Source organism: Thamnophis sirtalis, unplaced genomic scaffold (assembly GCF_051295495.1).
Source record: "Thamnophis sirtalis isolate CommonGarterSnake01/CBP01778 unplaced genomic scaffold, rThaSir2_p1.2 scaffold_4, whole genome shotgun sequence".
NCBI lineage: Eukaryota > Metazoa > Chordata > Lepidosauria > Squamata > Natricidae > Thamnophis > Thamnophis sirtalis.
Genome location: NW_028261384.1, coordinates 4,929,658 through 4,948,427, shown reverse-complemented (window position 1 = coordinate 4,948,427; position 18,770 = coordinate 4,929,658).

The following is an 18,770-nucleotide window of genomic DNA, read 5'->3' as shown; positions in this document are numbered from 1 at the left end:
GAGAATGTGTACAGGTTTAAAACTCAGAATGCCCACGTTCTCTTGTTTTTTTTTTCGTCCTCCTGAAACAGAGCCCAACTGGACAACTGTTTTGGCACCAGCATGGACATTGTCCAATTGGAGCAATTTCGAAGAAAGATAACGAAGATGCACAACCCTTTAGAAAAGGGTTTAAAACCCAAACTGCACAAGGAAAAGTTAAGATTGGAGCTTGAGTTGGAGATGCGATGAGAGTAGAATTTTGATTTAATTCTTGACTGGCCAGATCAAAGCACAGAAGTGTTGGACCATGAGATGCAATGGATCGACCAAATATGAATGATCTAAAAAATTAAGATGTGATAGGGATTGTTGAATATATGAAGGCTTGTCACACTGAGAAGCGAGTGGATTTATTCTGGATTTTTTTGCCCCTGAATGTAAAATCAGATTCAGGGCATTGAAATGATGAAGAAGAATAGAAAAATTTCATGATACCACAAATGGTTAGCTGGTGTAACAGGAGGGACGGGGGATTGTCCATCACCAGGAGGGGCTTCAATGAAGGATGGAGATGCATCTGCCAAATGTGGTATTATGGATACTGCAGAACAGAACAATAGAGTTGGAAGGGACCTTGGAGGACTTATAGTCCTGCCCAAACAGGAGACCCTCTACCATTTGTGGTCCTTTCCAATTCTACAATTCGTGATTCTTCAGGTCCTCTTTTCATCTATGAGATTAGGTGGCAGATAAATTGCCGTATGTCAACAGGAAGATTTTTACAATGGGAGTAAACGCTATTGGACTCAGTTGACGAGAAGGAAGAAGGCATGGACCACCTGAATTTGTGATACTTTTGAGGATAAACAAGTTTCCCTCAAGTTCTTGTTCTTTCATATCAATTTATTCATTTCAGATTTGTTAATCCTTAACATTAATTTAAATTAATTGTAGGTGCCATCAATTTGGGGGTGACTCTCAATGTCCATATAGACGGACTTTATCCAGGAGAGTCTGTCTTCAAGCTGGTCCTTGAGGTTTTCGTAGTTTGTCTACTTTGTTGCTGGTTGTTGTCTTCTCCTCTTTCCTTCCACCTTTCCCATTATTATGGATTTCTCCAGGAAGATGAGTTATGGTCCATCAAGTTGGTATTGACTCTTGGTAACCAGCTAGATTTTCTCCAGGTTGATTCATCCCCAACTTGGTCCTTGATCAACATAATTGAGTCTCTTCTTCTTCTTCTTCTTCTTCTTCTTCTTCTTCTTCTTCTTCTTCTTCTTCTTCTTCTTCTTCTTCTTCTTCTTCTTCTTCTCCTCCTCCTCCTCCTCCTCCTCCTCCTCCTCCTCCTCCTCCTCCTCCTCTCCTCCTCCTCCTTCTCCTCCTCTTCCTTTTTCTCCTTCTTCTCCCTTCTCCTCCTTCTTCTCCTTCTTCTCCCTTCTCCTCCTTCTCCTCCTTCTTCTCCCTTCTCCTTCTCCTTCTCCTTCTTCTTCTTCCTCTCCTCCTCCCTCTTCCTCCTCCCCTCTTCCCTCCTCCTCCTTCTCCTCCTCCTTCTCCTTCGTTCCTTTCTTCTTCTTCTCCTTCTTCTCCCTTCAACTTCTTCTCCTTCTCCTTCTTTTCCCTCCTCCTATTTCCTCCTCCTCCCCCTTCTCCTTCTCCTTCCTTCTTCTTCTTCTTTCTTCTCCCTTCTCCTTCTTCTCCTCCTCTTCCCTCTTCTTCCTCCTCCTCCTTTTCCTCCTTCACCTCCTCCTTCTCCTCCTTCCTCCTTTCTTCTTCATCTCCTTCTCCTTCGTCTCCCTTCTCCTTCTCCTCCTCCTACTTCTCCCTTCTTCTTCTTCTTCTTCTTCTCCTTCTCCTTTTCCCTCCTCCTCCTCTTCTCCTCCTCTTCCCTCCTCCTCCTTTTTTCCTTCTCATCCTCCTTCCTTCTTTCTTCTTCTTTGTCTCCTCCTTCTTCTCCCTTCTCCTTCTCCTACTTCTCCCTCCTCCTCCTCCTCCCTTCTCCTTTTTCTTCTCCTACTTCTTTTTCTTCTCCTACTTCTCCCTTCTTCTTCTTCCTCCTCCTCTCCCTCTCCCTCCTCCTGCTTCTTCCTCCTCCTCTTCCTTCCACCTCACCTTCTCCTTCTCTGGTGTTTTTCTTGATTAATAAATTCTGGGAACTGAAGTCCACCCAACTTAAAATTTGTGTGTGCGTGCAACACTTATGCTCAGGCCATCCTCCCAACTGGGTGAGGGCCAGACCTAAATAGCCTGAACTTTTTTGGGGGGGGGGTGTTGTATGAACATTTTGAAGGGTGCAGTAGACACCCCGACTCTGTCTGTTAAGATTTTCCCCACCCTCCCTCCCGAAAGAGATCGGGGTTTCTTGGACCATAGAAGAATGGGGGGGGGGAGAAATGACTTACGACAACTCATTTAGTGACCGTTTGAAGCTACCATGGCATTGGGGAAAATGATTTATGGCCATTTCTCAGACTTCCATCCCCCAAGGTCATGTGATCAAAACCCAGACCCTTGGCAACTCATATTTAGGACGGTTTCAGCTTCCCGGGGATCACGCCATCCTGACAAGCAAAGTGAGTGGGGAAGCCCGATTCGCTTAACAACCATGTCACCAGCTGCAGTGTTTCACTCAACAAGAACGGCAAGGGAGGTTGTAAAACAGGGGAGCCCTCACTTAACCCCTGCCTCACTTAGCAACGGGCATTTTGGGCTCAATAGGGGTACGAGTGTGTCAAGGACTATCTGTAGAGCCCTTTTCTTTCCAGAGGGAAGCAAACGCTGTGTGCATCAGCATGACCCGTCAAAACCGCGGTCCACTAAAGCGCGCCCGATCAAAGCGCGTACGTGACGTCATCAGCAGCACGACAAATAAAATTAAAAATAAAATAAATTAAAATTTAAATTAAATTAAAGCAAGCCGATTCACATAAAGGTAAGGGTTAGGGTTAGGGTTAGGTTAAGGGTTAGGGTTTAGGGTTACGTTAAGCATTAGGGTTAGGTTTAGGGTTAGGTTAAGGGTTAGCGTTAGGTTTAGCGTTAGGTTAAGGGTTAGGCTTAGGGTTAGGTTTAGGGTTAGGTTTGGGGGGGGGTTAGGTTTAGATTTACGCGTTATTTTTAAGTTTACCGCTCACAACGTGCCGTTTTCGTTGCGCTGTGATGACATCCCACTTTCGTCGAGCGCGCTTTAGTCTACCGCGGATTTGTGGTGGAGCCGTGCATCAGATGCTGTCTTGTTCCCCTCTTGCACATCTGGGAGGGCGACACTGGAAGGCGAAGGCAGCCCATCTTGACAGACGTGAACATTGGGCCCTATCTAACAAAGTGAAATTCAGTGTAGAGAAAAGTCAAGTCTTAACACTTAGGCAAGGAAAACCCAAAGGACACATATAGACTGGGTGAAACCAGGCTTAATAGCAGTGACCGTGGAGGGTTCTTGAAGTCTTAGTGGACAACCAGCTAAATAGGAGCCAGCTGTGGGCAGCCAAAAAAGCCAACGCAATCCTCAGTTGCATTAACAAAGGGATACAATCAAGATAAAGTGAGGTGGTGAGAGATCAGAAATGATTTAAATTGTTTAAAGTTGGTTCGGCAAGAAGAAGCTAAGGTCAATGTAGAATGTTATTAATTTTTTTATTTCTTTTTTTTTAGACTGTGTTTGTTAGAAATCCATACCGTGTACGGGTTCTGGGAAGTCGGGGGGGGGGGGAAGGTGGAGGGGGGTTGGGGGAGAGGGTGGAGGGAGGGAGGGGTATATATTAGGCTAGACAAGAATTTGGTGGCAAACTAGAATTATTTTGATATACAAGAAATTGTGCTTCGATGTCTTACTGATTGAGGAATGATGAAATGTTTGCCTTAAAAGAAATAAAACTTTTGAAATGAAGATAAAGTGAGGTGGTAATACCACTCTTTAAAGCCTTAGTAAGGCCATGCCTAGAATTCTGCATCCAGCTTTGGTCGCCACGATGTAGAAAAGATGCGGAGACTCTGGAAAGAGGGCAGAGAAGAGCAACAAAGAGGATTAGGCGACTGGAGGCTAAAACATATGAAGAAGGGTTGCAGGAACTGGGTATGTCTAACTTTAATGTAAAGAAGGACTAGGGGAGACATGATAGTAGAGTTCCAATATCTCAGGGGTTGCCACAAAGAAGAGGGAGTCAAGCTATCCTCCAAAGCCCCCCGAAGGCCAGACAAGGAAGAATGGATGGAAACTGACCAAGGAGAGATTCAACCTGGAAATAAGGAGAAATTTCATAACAGTGAGAACAATCAACCCATGGAACAGAAAGTTGCCTTCAGAAGTTGTGGGAGCTTCATCCCTGGAAGCTTTCAAGAAGAGACAGGACTGGCCTCTGTCAGAAATGGTATAGAGTCCCCTTCTTGAGCGGAGGGTTGGACTAGATGACCTATATGGTCCCTTCCAACTCTTATTAATCTGTTTCTGTAGGACAGATGTGTGGGAAATAGCAGTGTGCGCGCCAAACCATCTGCATGGCGGGGAGAACAAGGGCCACGGGGAAGATGGTGTCTGGGAAAGGTCAGCCCCATGTATCCCCATAGAAATGGGTGTGTTTGCATGAATATATGTCAAGGCAGGGGCCGAATATTATAGAATAGACTTAATAGAGTTGGAAGGGACCTTGGAGGTCTTCTAGTCCAACCCTCCACTCAGGCAGGAAACCCTACAGCGCTTTAGACAAATGGCTGTCCAATCTCTTCTTAAAAACCCACAACTTCTGGAGGGAATTTGTTCCACTGATTAGTAGTACTTACTGTAGTAGTCCTTGAGTTATGACCAAAAACCATTTTGTCCGGAATGCTATAGGTATCACACAACAACTAAACCCAGAATTTGCACTGGCAAGCGAGACAGTTTTCGAGTGAGTTTTGTCCCATTTTAACACCTTTCTCACCATGGTTGTTAAGTGAATCGCAGCAGTTGCGAAGTGACTAGCAGGGTTGTTAAGTGAATCTGGCGCTTCCTATGCACTTTGCCTGTCAGAAAGTCTGGAAAAAAAGGGATCACATGACCATCATAAATACACTTCGGTGGCCAAGTGTCCAAATTTGGATCATGCAGCTGTTAGAAAACGCTGCAACGGTCGTAAGTGCAAAACAATGGCCGTAAGCCACTTTTTAGAGCGCTTTGAAGGGTCACTAAGTGAAGTGCTGTAAATCGAGGAGTACCTGTACTTGCCGGGTTCTAAGCATACAAATTTTGATCACTGGGACGCTGCGATAGTCATAAGTGCGAGGACTGGCTGGAAGTCCCTTTTTTCAGTGCCATTGTAACTCCGGTTCCTAAACAAATGGTCGTAAGTCGAGGACCACACGCTGATCAGCTGCCCGTGCCTCTGTTGCAAAGAAAGGGTCCCAGCAATTTTTCTTTCGGTTCCCAAATTTGCAATTCTTTGCGACCTCGAATTCAAACCCCAGAAGAGAGCTAGATTTGAATCTTTGCTAGATTTGGGTCCCTATTTTCCTCTCACGTGGACAGACCCAACACTGGGGTCCTGCAGTTGTGATCTGCACACACTGGTGCCTGAGAAGCCTTCTCCTCCAGGGTCTGGGTTCAAACGCTACCATCTCACCCCTTTTCCTTGCCCCAAATGTCTCTGCCGTTTTCCTTTTCCCCTCTCCCCCGTTTACAGGTGGCCTTTGACTCACAGCAGTTCGCTTAGCGACTGTTCGAAGTTGGAGCCACACTTAACGACCGTCGCGGCGTTTCCCAGAGTCACGCGATCAAAATTTGGGCCCTTGACAACTGACTTGTATTTATGACGCTTACAGTGGTGTCCCGGGATCACGTGATTCCCTTTGGCGACCTTCTGACGAGTAAAGTCGAATGGGGGTTTGCTTAACTACCATGGGACTCACTTAACGACGGCAGCTGTTCACTTAACAACTTCGACAAGGAAGGTCGTGAAATGGTGTGAAATTCACTTTTAACAAATGTCTCGCTTAGTGATGGAAATGTTGGGCTCAAGTGTGGTCGTAAGTGGAGGACTATCTGAAATTCCATCCTACAGTCTCTCTCTCCCTCCCTCCCTCCCTCTCTCTCTCTCTCTCTCTCTCTCTCTCTCTCTCTCTCTCCCCCTTCCTCCCCCCTCCCTCTTTCAAAAGTCCATCTGCAAGCAATTTATCCTCTCCACATCCCAATTTTTGGGTCCCAGAGTGGACAAAGTTATCCTTTTCTTTTTTTACTTCGATCTATCAATTCTATCGATTATCCATCTATCAGTTCAGTGGCTAAGATGCTGAGCTTGTCGATCAGAAAGGTTCAGCTGTTCGAATCCCTAGCGCTGCGTAACAGAGTGAGCTCCCGTGACTTGTCCCAGCTTCTGCCAACGTAGCAGTTCGAAAGCATGTAATAAAATGCAAGTAGAAAAACAGGAACCACCTTTGGTGGGAAGGGAACAGCGTTCCGTGCGCCTTCGGCATTGAGTCATGCTGGCCACATGACCACGGAGACGTCTTCGGACAGTGCTGGCTCTTCGGCTTTGAAACGGAGATGAGCACCGCCCCCTAGAGTCGGGAACGACTAGCACATGTGTGCGAGGGGAACCTTTACCTATCAATTCATTCACAACAACTATTTTTCCTAGCCACACGTGGGGTCGTAAATCGGGGACTGCCTGCACAAACCAGTTGTGCCTCTTGGGTCCCCACCCCAGCGCTATGCCGGGAAGAGGGGGCGACCCCCAGCTCTCTCAAACGCCCTCCGCTTCCTTCCATCTCTTTAATAATTCGCCCGAAAGGAATCTCCAGGAAGAGACGTGGGTATTAAAAATCGGGGTGGGACCTCAGCAAAATAGCCAGATTGGAGAAATTATTTCCTGTTATTTAAGTTTCAGCAGTGACACGAAGGGCCCCAATGATGTTTCCTCGGACGCATTTAATGTGACCCCCGCAGACCTTCTGTTTTCCGAGCGCCCGTTGCAGGACGGGGAAAAAAAATGTGATTTTTTTCTTCTTTTTCTGAGTTGTATGGTGGGTGGGGGGGGAACCCCTCTTTTCTCTCCCTCTCTGTCTGTCTTCCTTTTGTGCGCAGTTTGCATTTAGCAGCGTTGTTTCTGGACCGAGAACAGAGAAAAAGAAACAATTGTGGAGGAATATTTCCTGATTTTAATTCTCACCCGCCCATCCCAAGAGGTGTTTTCGTTGGCAAGGAATTAGATGGAGTAGCTTTGCATGGGGGTGGGAAAAGGGTCTCTTTAATGCTTTTTTTGGGGGGGGGGCATGGTACGCAGGAGTGCCACTGGGGTGTCGTATTGATTATTGGTGCATTTTACACCAGAGAAGTAGTCCTCGACTTACAACCTTTCGTTCAGCGACTGTTCAAAGTTACGACGGCACCAAAAATGGTGACTTAAAAAACCGGTCCTCTCACTTACGACCGCCGCAGCATCCCCACGGTCCCTTGATCAAAACTTGGCTGGTGGGCCAACCCATCATGTTATTTACAATGGACGTAGGGTCACATACGGGTAATCCTTACGGCCCCACAGCCGAGCCCCGAATTTCTGTGGCTAAGCTAGACCGTGAGCATGAAGTGACTTTTGCCCCATTTTGCAGCCTTTCTTGCCACAGTTGTTAAGTGAATCACTGCAGTTGTTAAGCGAAACTGGCTCCCCCGTCTACGTTGCTTGTCCGAAGGTCACAAAGGGGGGGGGGACACTGCAACCGTCATAAATAGGAGTCAGTTGCCAAGTGGGTGGAATTTGATCAGGTGATCAAGAGTGATCATTGCAACATAAGCATGGAAACGGTCGTGTCACCATTTTCGGTACCGTTGCAACTTTGAACGGTCACTAAATGGAATGGTGGTAAATTGAAGACTACCACTATCTGCTTGAAGGTAGAATAAGTTTTAACACATTTAGGCAGGAAAAACGAAATGCACAGGTACAGTATAGGTGGCACCTTCCTCAATAGAAGTAACTGTGAGTGGGATCTTGGAGTCCTAGTGGACAACCATTTAAATAGGAGCCAGCCGTGTGCAGCAGCTGCCAAAAAAGCCAACACAGTTCTAGGCTCCATCAACAGAGGGAGAGAATCAAGATCACGTGAAGTGTTAATACCACTTTATAAGGCCTTGGAAAGGCCACACTGGGAATCCTGCATTCAGTTTTGGTCACCACGATGTAGAAAAGATGTGGAGACTCTAGAAAGAGTGCAGAGAAGAGCAAGAAAGAGGATTAGGGGACACTGGAGACTAAAACATAGGAAGAATGGTTGCAGGAACTGGGTATGTCTAGTTTAATGAAAAGAAGGACCAGGGGTGACATAATAACAGTCTTCCAATATCTCAGGGGTTGCCCCAAAGAAGAGGGAGTCAAACTATTCTCCAAGGCACCAGAGGGCAGGACAAGAAGCAATGGGTGGAAACTAATCAAGGAGAGAAGCAACTTAGAAATAAGGAGGAATTTCCTGACAGTGAGAACAATTAACCAGTGGAACAGAAGTTGCCACCAGAAGTTGGGAATGCTCCAACACTGGAAGGTTTTAAGAAGAGATTGGATAACCATTTGTCTGAAGTGGTGTAGGGTTTCCTGCCTAAGCAGGGGGTTGGACTAGAAGACCTCCAAGGGCCTTTCCAACTCTGTTACTCTATTCTACATCTTTGTAAAGAATTGTTTTGCCAACTGGGCTCCTTTAGGATGGGTGGACTGCAACTCCCAGAATTCCCCAGCCAGTGGGTTGGGCTAGATGACCTCCAGCATCCCTGGAATAGAATGTGATGATTCTGTGGGTATTTGAGTCTGTTAGCTGCCCAGGATTGCTCAGTGAACTTGAAAGTGAACTTATAAATTTAATAACATAATATACACGGTATTAATTTTACGTAGTCCTCGACTTATAACATTCATTTAGTGACTGCTTGAAGTTACAGTGGCACTGTAAAAGTGTGGCTTCCGACTGGTCCTCACACTTAGGACCATTGCAACTTCCCTGTGGTGATGTGATTCAAATTTGAGGATTTGGCTACTGATTTCATTTTTATGACAATTACGGTGTCCCAAATTCACTCAATCCCCTTCTTTGGCCTTCTGACAAGCAAAGTCAATGGGGGAATCCAGATTCACTTAATGGCCGCCTGATTCACTTAACAACTGCAGGGAATCTGCTTAACCGCAGATAGGAGGAGGTAGGATTCACCTAACAACTTTTTCACTTAACAACAGAAAGTTTTGGGCTCATATTAGGGCTCATAAGTTGAAGGCAATTTGTAAACATTAACTATTATTTTTATTAATTTGGCACGATCTTATTTTTTGGAGACACTCTTTGTCCAAGGCTGCAAATCTTTCTTCCTTTGACCCTGAAGAGTGTTTTTTTGCATTTTCTGCCTAATGATTGTTTGTCTGCTGAAAAATCTAAATTTTGCTCTGAAGTATGCAGTTAGCTGCTTTCCAGACCAAATATTTTGACTTTTGCATCGCTCTGTCTAAACTACCTGAAATGTTGTCGTTTTGTGGTCTGTTGTTGTTCTCCCTGGGTGTGTGTAGCTTGGCAAAGCTCCCCCAAATTATCTCAGTTTTCCTTGGCCGGAGTGGGGGTGGGGCGATTTCTCAAGGTTTCCCTGCAGAAGCTTGGAATAGTTCTGGAACTTGCAAAATCTAAAGAAACTTTCTGTTCTCAACAGAGTTTGCAGGCAGTCCTCGACTTACGATCACAACTGAGCCAAACGTTTATGTTGCTAAGTGAGGAATTCATTGAGTTTTGCCCTCGCTATATGCCTCTCCATGCCACGTTTGTTAAGTGAATCGCTGCAGTCGTTAAATTGGTAACACAGGTTCTTAAGTGAATCCGGCTTCCCCGTTGACTTTGGCTTGTCGGAAGGCCACAAAATGGGATCGTATGACCCCCGCGACACTGCAGCCGTCATAAATATGAGTCAGTCGTCAAGCGATGTAAATCATTTGACCTTGGGGATGCTGCAATGGTTGATAAGTGTGAAAAACAGCCCTAAGTCACTTTTTTTCAGTGCCATCGCAACTTTGAATGGTCATTCAGTGAAGCACCAGGAACTACCTTTTTTGTGTGTGTCATTGTGTGACGTATTGCTCGTGTTCTCCATTTCCAGTTGGTCCTTGACTTACAACACAACTGAGCCAACATTTCTGTTGCTTAAGCAAGGCAATTGTTACATCAGTCTCGTGTGATTTTTACAACCCATTTTTTTGGGCCACAGTTGTTAAGTGAATCATGCAGTCGTTAAACAAATCTGGTTCCCCCCCATTGCTTATCAGAAGCTGGTTGGGATGTTGTCAAAGGACCTCAGGACACCACAACCATCATAAATGCGAGCAGGTTATCAAAACACCCAAATTATTGTTCCCATAACCATGGGAATGCTGCGATGGTCGTAGGTGTGAGGACCGGTCATAAGTCACTAATTTCAGTGCTGTCGTGACTTTGAACAGTTTTACTTCCAGTTTTATTTCTGGTTTCAAGCAAAAAGAAAGGGAGGTTTGTAGTGGTTCGCTTAATGACCGCAGTATTTGGTTAAAGACGGCCACAGAAAAAGTTTCCTAAAACCCAACTGGTTAGGTGATGACTCATTTTACGACCGTCGTGGCTTTAGAACCGTAATTGCCAGGCTCAGTTGCCATCATATGGCCATCATATGGCCATAGAAATGAGAATCAGGCAGCAAATACAGGTAATCCTTGACTTACAACCATTCATTTAGTGACCGTTCACAGTTACAACAGCACTGGTCAAAAAAAATTTGACTTATGACCGTTTTCACACTTTCAACCGTCGCAACATCCCTATGGTTATGTGATCAAAATCCAGACACTTAGCAACCGATTCATATTTATGACGGTCGTTGTGTCCCGGTTTCTATGACCACCTTCTGAGAAGACAGATCAATGGGGAAAGCCAGATTCATTTAACAATCATGTGACTCACTTAACAACTATGGCCAGAAAGGTCATCAATGGGCCAAGACTCACCGAAGAACTGTCTCGCTTAGCAACAGAAATTTTGGGCTCAATGGTGGCCGGAATTCGAGGACTATAGTCTCTATAGTTACTTTGCCCCGTTGGAAGTTTTTGAAATAAATAAACACTGCCAGGAGTCAGACTGTTGACATCTTAAGTGCGGCAGTAAATAAATAAATCTCCCTTGGATGTTTTTAAGGGCAGGGAAACATAGTCTGGGTCACAAAGAGGAAGCTTTTTTTTTCAGACAAAAACATTGAACGTGGCTGAACTCGTAACTGGAGGAAGATCTGGTTTATAAAAACAACACGGATAATATTCGAATTACAATTATTTGTTGAGCAACGGTTTGAAGTTAGAGCCATATTGGAAAAAGTGACCCATATGACCCTTTTTTTCACACTTAGGACTGTTGCAACATCCCAGTGGCCCGTCAAAATCCCGATGCTTGGCAACTGTCTCATATTTGTGACGGTCGCTGTGTCTGAGGACTTTTGGGGGTTCTCTCCTGCTCCCCAATATGGAGGAAAGGGGGGGTGGGGTTGGTCCAAGTGTGAGCAGAGATGATCTTCTGGAATGAAAAAACAAGAGGGAGGGAAGGATCAACTCAGCATGCGGTTTGTCTGGGGTTAATCCCTGCTTATCTAAGTTTACGAACTCTGCCAATCAGGGGAGGTACTCCTCGACTTACAACCATTCATTTAGTGACCACCCGAAGTTACAATGGCACTGACAAAAAGTGGCTTACAGCCATTTTTGACACTTCGTTGCAGTGTCCCCAATGGTCAGGTGATCCAAATTCAGACACCTGGACAACTGACTCGCATTTATGACTGTTGCGGTGTCACCTGATCTCCTCTTGCGACCTTCTGATGAGCAAAACCAGAAGGGGAAGCCAGATTCACTTAACAACCGCGTGACTAACTTAACAACTGCAGTGATTCACTTAACAGCTGTGACAGGAGAGGTTGTAAAACGAGGCAAGAATTCACTTCAGAAACGTCTCATGCAGCAAATAGAAATTTGTGGCCGTAAGCCAAGGCCTACCTGTAATTTTGTCCACCACGTGTTTGTACAGTTAGTCCTCGACGTACGACCGCAACGGAGCCCAAAACTTCTGTTGCCAAGTGAGACATTTGTTAAGTTGGTTTTGCCCCCATTTTACAACCTTTCTTGCCACGTTTTTAAGTGAGTCACTGCAGTTGTTAAACGAGTACCCAGTTGTTGAGTGAACCTGGCTTCCCCGTTGACTTTGTTGTCTGAGGGAGGAATCCCGTGACCCAGGGAACACTGCAGCCGTCATAAGTACGAGTCAGTTGTCAGGAAAATGTAAATCATGTGACTGTGAGGATGCTGGCAGGGTCGTTAAGTGTGAAAAAGTCACTATTTTCATTGTTATTGTAACTCCGAGCAGTCAGAAAGTCGAGGGCTGCGTGGATCCACGCAAAGACCGAAAATATAATTTTCCCGCGCTCTCCGGTGGCCTCCCGAAGCGTCTTCCGCGCTGCCTCCCTCCCTGTAGCGTTTTCTTCTGTGGTTTTGATACCCCGCTGAGCGGCGCAGGCGGCTTGCGGACGATCGATGGGCCAACCGAGTCACTTTCGGATGGCTGCCCCCCTCGGGGAGTCTAATGTGACCTGCCCCCTGATCGGTCAGTCGGGCTAAATCGATTCAGTTGAGGTTGCTGGTCTTAATTAGCGCTTTATTCTCTGGGGTATTCTGTCCCGTTTCTATTCCAACCCTTCGGGCCCCCTACTCGAAAAACCAGGGGCTAACAAGCAGACGTGATGCTGATGATCGCAATTAATTAGCGACGATTATAATTAAGGACAACGATCCCTTTGGCCTCCTGCCCATCCGGACGGCCGGTTTTTTAGGCAGTTTGCATACGGCTCCATCACCCGAAGGTAAACAGGTCGATAGGTACGTATAGATGTATATTTTTTTTAAAAAATGTTTTTTCTTTGCTCTGGGTGGGTAGCATTATTTTTGGGGCCGAAAGCCTGGCGGAGAGTGGTCCTCGACTTACGGCCGCAGTTGAGCCCAACCGTTCTGTTGTTAAGCAAGAAAGCAAGGAATTAGTGAGTTTTGCCGTATGATTTCTCTTGCCAGAGTTGTTAAGCGAGGCAACTTAGTAGCACGGTCGTTAAGTGAATCTGGCCTCCCCCATTGACTTTGCTTGTTGGAAGGTTGCAAAAGGGATTCACGCGACACCCTTCAGCCATCATAAATATGAGACAGTTGCCTTGCCAAGCGTCTGGAGTTCAATCACATGACCATGTGGAGAACAGCCGTGAGCCGCTTTTCTGAGTGCCGCCGTAAGTCACTAAACGAATGGTTGTAAGTTGAGGACCAACTGTATTACTTGGGCGTCTAAAAGGAGGAATGGTGTTTAGAGGAACCTCCAAATTCAGAGGCAGTTACTCTGAAAAAGCCTGTCTTTGAGAAATACAGGGAGTCCTTGACTTACGACCACAGCAGAGGCCGTTCCGTTGCAAAGCAAAGCAGTTAAGTGAGCTGCACCCTGATTTCATAAGCTGTTTTTGCCACTGTTGTTAAGTGAATTATGGCAGTTCTGAAGAAGACCACACAGTCGTTAAGTGAATCTGACATCCCCCATTGACTGCTTGTCAGGAGCCAGCCGGGAAAGTTGCAGAGGGTGATCATGTGACCCAAGGATGCTGTGACCGTCGTAAGTGTGTGACAGTTGCCAAGTGCCCGAGTTGCAATCATATGACTGTAGGGATGTGCGACGGTTGTGACTTTTTTCAATGCTGTCGTAACTTGGAAAAGTCTCTGAAAGAAATGGTTATAAGTCGAGGACTCTCTTTCGGAAAGAACCATGGCTGTTTTGGTCCTCCAGAACTATCCCTTGGACTCCCGGCAGGTCAGAAAAACGGATCTGATCCAGTTTCTCCGGCTTACAGACGTTGGATAGAGAAGCATCAGAGGGAAATCGAATCGGTCTCCTTCTGCCTCGTGGAGATCTCTCTTGCCTTCCTTACATTCTCTCCCAGTCCGACCAGTGGCATACTGGGTAGGTTGATCCTTTAAGACCAGTTTGTCCAGTAGAAATAAAATTTCTTTCTTCCTTTCTTTCTGTTTTTCTTCCTTTATTTCTTTCTTCTTCTTTCCTCTCTCTTACTTTCTTTCATCTGTCTCTTTCCCTTTCTTTCTTTCTTTCTTTCCTTTCTTTTTCTCCTTCCTTCCTCTCTCCCTTCTTTCTTTTCTCTCTCTTTTTTCCTTTCTTTTTTCCTCCCTTTCTTTGTACTCTTTCCTTCCTTTGTTTTTTTCTTTCATTTCTTCTTTCCTTTCTTTCCTTCCTCCCACCCATCTTTCTTCTCTTTTTCTTCCTTCTCTCTTTTTTCTTCCTTCCTTCCTCTTCCATTCTTCTTTCTCCCTTTCCTTCCTTTGATCCCTTCCTTTCTTTCTCTTTCTCTTCCTTTCTTCCTTCTTACTCTTTCTCCTCCTTTCTTCTCTCTGTGTCTCCCTTTCCTTCCTATGATCTTTCCTTCCTTTCTTTTCTTTCTTTTTTTTCTATTGCTTTCTTTCTTTTGCCCTCCCCCCCCCCCCGCTTTTCCCCCCTTCCTTTCATCGATCTTTCCTCTTCCTTAAAATTTAATCCAGTGATCCAGCCTTCAGATAACCTTCCGTTGCCTTTCCCTCCATCCTTTCCCCTCCCTCTCCTTCCTTCCTTTCTCCCTCTCTCCCTCCCTTACACTTTTCAATCCATCCATCCATCCATCCATCCTTCCTTCCTTCCTTCCTTGCCTTCCCTCCTTTGCCCATCCCAGCTTACATCAGCAAAAACTCCACTGTTTCCAGGGCCCTTGCAACTTCAGACGGTCACTAAGCGGGACGGTTGTAAGTCGGGGATTCCCTGCGGCGGAACGCAACAGGGCTTGGGGAGAGGAGGCTAGTCGTAGAATGGTTGCAACTGCAGAAAAAGAAGGGAAAAAAATCACAACTTTGCAATGAATCCTTTTGGCAGATTGTCTAGCCAGCCTCCTGCAGGGTTTTTTTCCTGCTTTTATCTGTGTCCTTCCTTTGTTTATTCTGCTTTTTATTCAGTTCCTCCGCTTGTTCCCGATTTCCTCCCTCCGGTCTATTTATCTCTCCTGGCTTTGCTTTGTCCGAATTTGGAGCTTAGGCTGACCTCCCACATCTGACCTCACAGGTAGTCCTCCACTTACAACCATTCGTTTAACGACCGTCCGACATTACGCCAGCGCTGAGAAAAGGGATGAAGGACTATTTTTCACGCTTATATCCGTGGTAGCTTCCCCGGAGTCACGTGATCAAAATTCAGGCGCCCAGCAACTGTCTCGTTTTTATGACGGTTGCAGCGGGAGTCCCGGGGGTTCACGTGATCCAATTTTTCAGACCTCCTAACGAGCAAACTCCATGGGTAAGCCGGATTCACTTAACAACTTTTCAACTGCAGTGATTCACTTAACAACTGTGGCAAGGAAGGTCGTAGAATGGGGCAAAACTCACTTAACAAACGTCTGGTTTAATATCAGAAATGTTGAGCTCCATGGTGGTCGTAAGTGGAGGACTAATTGTACCAGGTCTTAATTTTCCAACTTGAAATCCAGCCAATCATCTTTAAGACCAGAAGTTTTAGACTTTTTAAGCCCTGTGGAATCCAAAGCAAAATCTGAAAATGATTTTATGGTTCGATCCCAAATATTTGGGGCCAGAATTTATGTTGCTAAGCAGGATGGTTGTTAAGTGCCTCACGCCTGATTTTACTGCAGTTGTTAAGTGGAACGTGGTCATTAAGTGAACCTGACATCCTCCCATCTTGAATTAGGGATAGTCCTCGAATTACGGCCACAGTTGTACCCCAAATTTCCATTGCTAAGCGAGATGGTTGTTAAGTGAGTTCCGCTCCATTTTGCAACCTTTCTTCTTGCCACTGTTGTTAAGTGAATCACAGCAGTTAAGTTAGCCGCGCGGTTGTTAAGTGAATCCGTTCTTCCCTGTTGGCTGCTTGTCGGAAGGTCACAAAAGGGGATCTTGTGATCTCGGGATACTGTGACCGTCATAAATATGAGTCAGTTGCCAGGCATCTGAATTTTGATCACGTGGTTTTGGAAATGCTGTGACAGTCATAAATGTGAAAAATGGTCATAAGTCACTTTTTTCAATGCTGTTGTAACTTCAAACAGTTACTAAACAAATGGTCGGAAGTTGAGGATTATTTGTAACACAAATTATTCTTCATTGCAGGTTGGCCTAATTTGGTTAGCAACTCATAGAGTTTCTCTTGATTTATTTGTTTTTAATTTCATTTATTATTTGTCCCTTTATCATTTTTTATAAATAACTTGAGGTGGCCAGCATACCTGTTACAGGTAGTCCTTGACTTATAGCAGTTCGCTTAGGGACTGTTTGAATTTGCAACGGCACTGAAAAAAGTTACCTACGACCATTTTTCACACTTGTGACCATGGGCCTCAAACACACACACACCCCGGTCACATGATTTGCATTTGACACTTGATAACTGATTCACATTTATGATGGTTGCAGTGTCCTGGAGTCACATGGTCCCTCTTTTGTGACTTTGCTAGTCAGAAAGTCACAAAAGAGGGACCATGTAACCCCAGGACACTGCAACCGTCATAAGTGTGAAATCAGTTATCAAGTTAATTTAACAACTGCGGGGATTCACTTAATGAACGTGGCGAGAAAAATCATAAAGTGGAGCAAGGCTCACTTAACAAGTTTCTCGCTTAACAGCATACATTTTGGGCTCAGTCGTGGTCATAAATTGAGGAGTACCTGTACTCCTTTTTTCCTATGTGCTATTTTGCACACAGCAAGATTGGGAGAGAAGGACTGGCCCAGAGTCTTCCAGTTGCGTTTTGGGCCTAAACTGGGACTAGAACTCACCATCTCCTGGTGATTGACCCAAAGTCACCCAGGTACATATAACAAAATCACCTACAGAATTTGTTTTATAATCTGGTACCAACTATGGAGGGAGAAAACCACAACGAAGAGGTTGGTTGAATCATAGAATCCTAGAGCTGGAAGGGACATTGGAGGTCATCTAGTCCAACCCCCTGCTCAAGCTGGCCGCCCTCTACCACTTCAGACAGGACTGGCTGTCCCGTCTCTTCTTGAAAACCTCCAGTGATGGAGCACCCACCACTTCTGGAAGGAAGTCCTTCCGTTGATTAATTGTTCTCACTGTCGGGCAAGACTTACTGGGCGCCAGGGGAAAGAGGCAGCTGCTTTAATGAGCCTGCACCTTAAAACAGCTCTTCCAACCGCTGAATCGTAGCTTAAATAAACTCATTTTTTAAAAATAACCCCGTAAGAGCCGAGGTAGCGCAGTGGGTAGAGTGCAGTACTGCAGGCCACTTCAGTTGACTGCTAGTTCAGCAGTTCGGCTGTTCAAATCTCGCCGGCTCAGGGGTTGACTCAACCTTCCATCCTTCCGAGGTGGGTAAAATGAGGACCCGGATTGTTGTTGGGGGCAAATATGCTGACTCTGTAAACCGCTTAGAGAGGGCTGAAAGCCCTATGAAGCGGTATATAAGTCTAACTGCTATTGCTATTGCTAATTCCTTAATTCCAGCAAAGTGGCTGCGCTCGCTGGCGTGGTTTCCAACATCTTTTTCCCCCCATTTTTTTTTTAAATTTTACAAACGATGCAGGGTCCCAATCTGACTCTTATCATTTGGCAGGCTTCCCCTGTTCTCAAAGGAGTTCTTCCCCCCCCCCCTTCAACCACCCAAAAAATGCAACTTCTAAATTCATTCCAAAGGAAGCAGAGCCAAATCGTGAAGGAATCCCTTTGTCTTTTGTTTCCAGAAGGACAGATAGATTTTGTGTGTGTGTGTGTGTGTGTGCGTCATTGTTACCATGCAGAATTACAGACATCCTGCTCCGGTCAGTTTCAAGTCTTTTTTTCTTCTTCTTCTCTTGATATGCTGAACACAAGGTACATCCTCCATCACCAGATGCACAGTGTGATTTCCTCTGGACCAAGGTTTTGGCTTTGTCTGAACCGCCGTCACCCGTTTTTCGGTGTTTCCTTTCCTTCAAAAAGGTTTCCACTCGGGGCCTTGCCTGCACACACACACGTGCTCCACGTATGGTTCTCATTAGTCATGCCTTCCGTCCTTCGAATCCGTTACCAGGACCCCAGTTTGGCAGGCTTAATTTTTGAGCTTAGTGGAAGGGAAGAAAAAGCAGAAAGTTAACCAGAGGGGTTTTTAAAGAGAGCTTAAGAAAGGAGGTTTGGATATTTTTTTAAATTTTTCTTTCTTTTTTTTCTCTTTCCTTTCTTCCTTCAATCTTTTTCATCTTTTTCCTTATTTTTCTTTCTCTTTTTTCTTTCTCTTTTCTTCCTTTCTTCCCTGTCTTTCTTCTTCTTTCTTTTTACCGCTTCCTTTCCTCCCTCAGTCTTGTTCATCTTTTCTTTCTTCCCTTGCTTTCTTCCTTTTTCCTTCTTTTCTTTCATCTTTCTTTTTCTTTCCCCTTTCCGTCCCTCTTCCCTCCCCTCCTTTTCTCTTTCCCATTTTCAGCAAAATCAATTAAGTCTTAAAGCCAGCCACCTTCTTTTTCTCCTTCTCCCTCTCTCCCTCCCTCCCTCCTCCTCTCTTTTGATGGACACGTTGAGCAAATCTCTCTTGGAAATGCTGTGATTTTGGGGGGGCTGCTCTGAATTGATGCCTTCAGCTATTTGGGGAAAGGTGGGGAGGGGGAGAAGGGCTGTCTTGCTGTCAGAAAGGCGGAGTCGAACAAGATGCGTTTAAAAGTTTGCCTGAAAGTTTGCCTTCCAAACTGGCAGAAGAGGATTCGGGGTGTATTTTTTTTTGT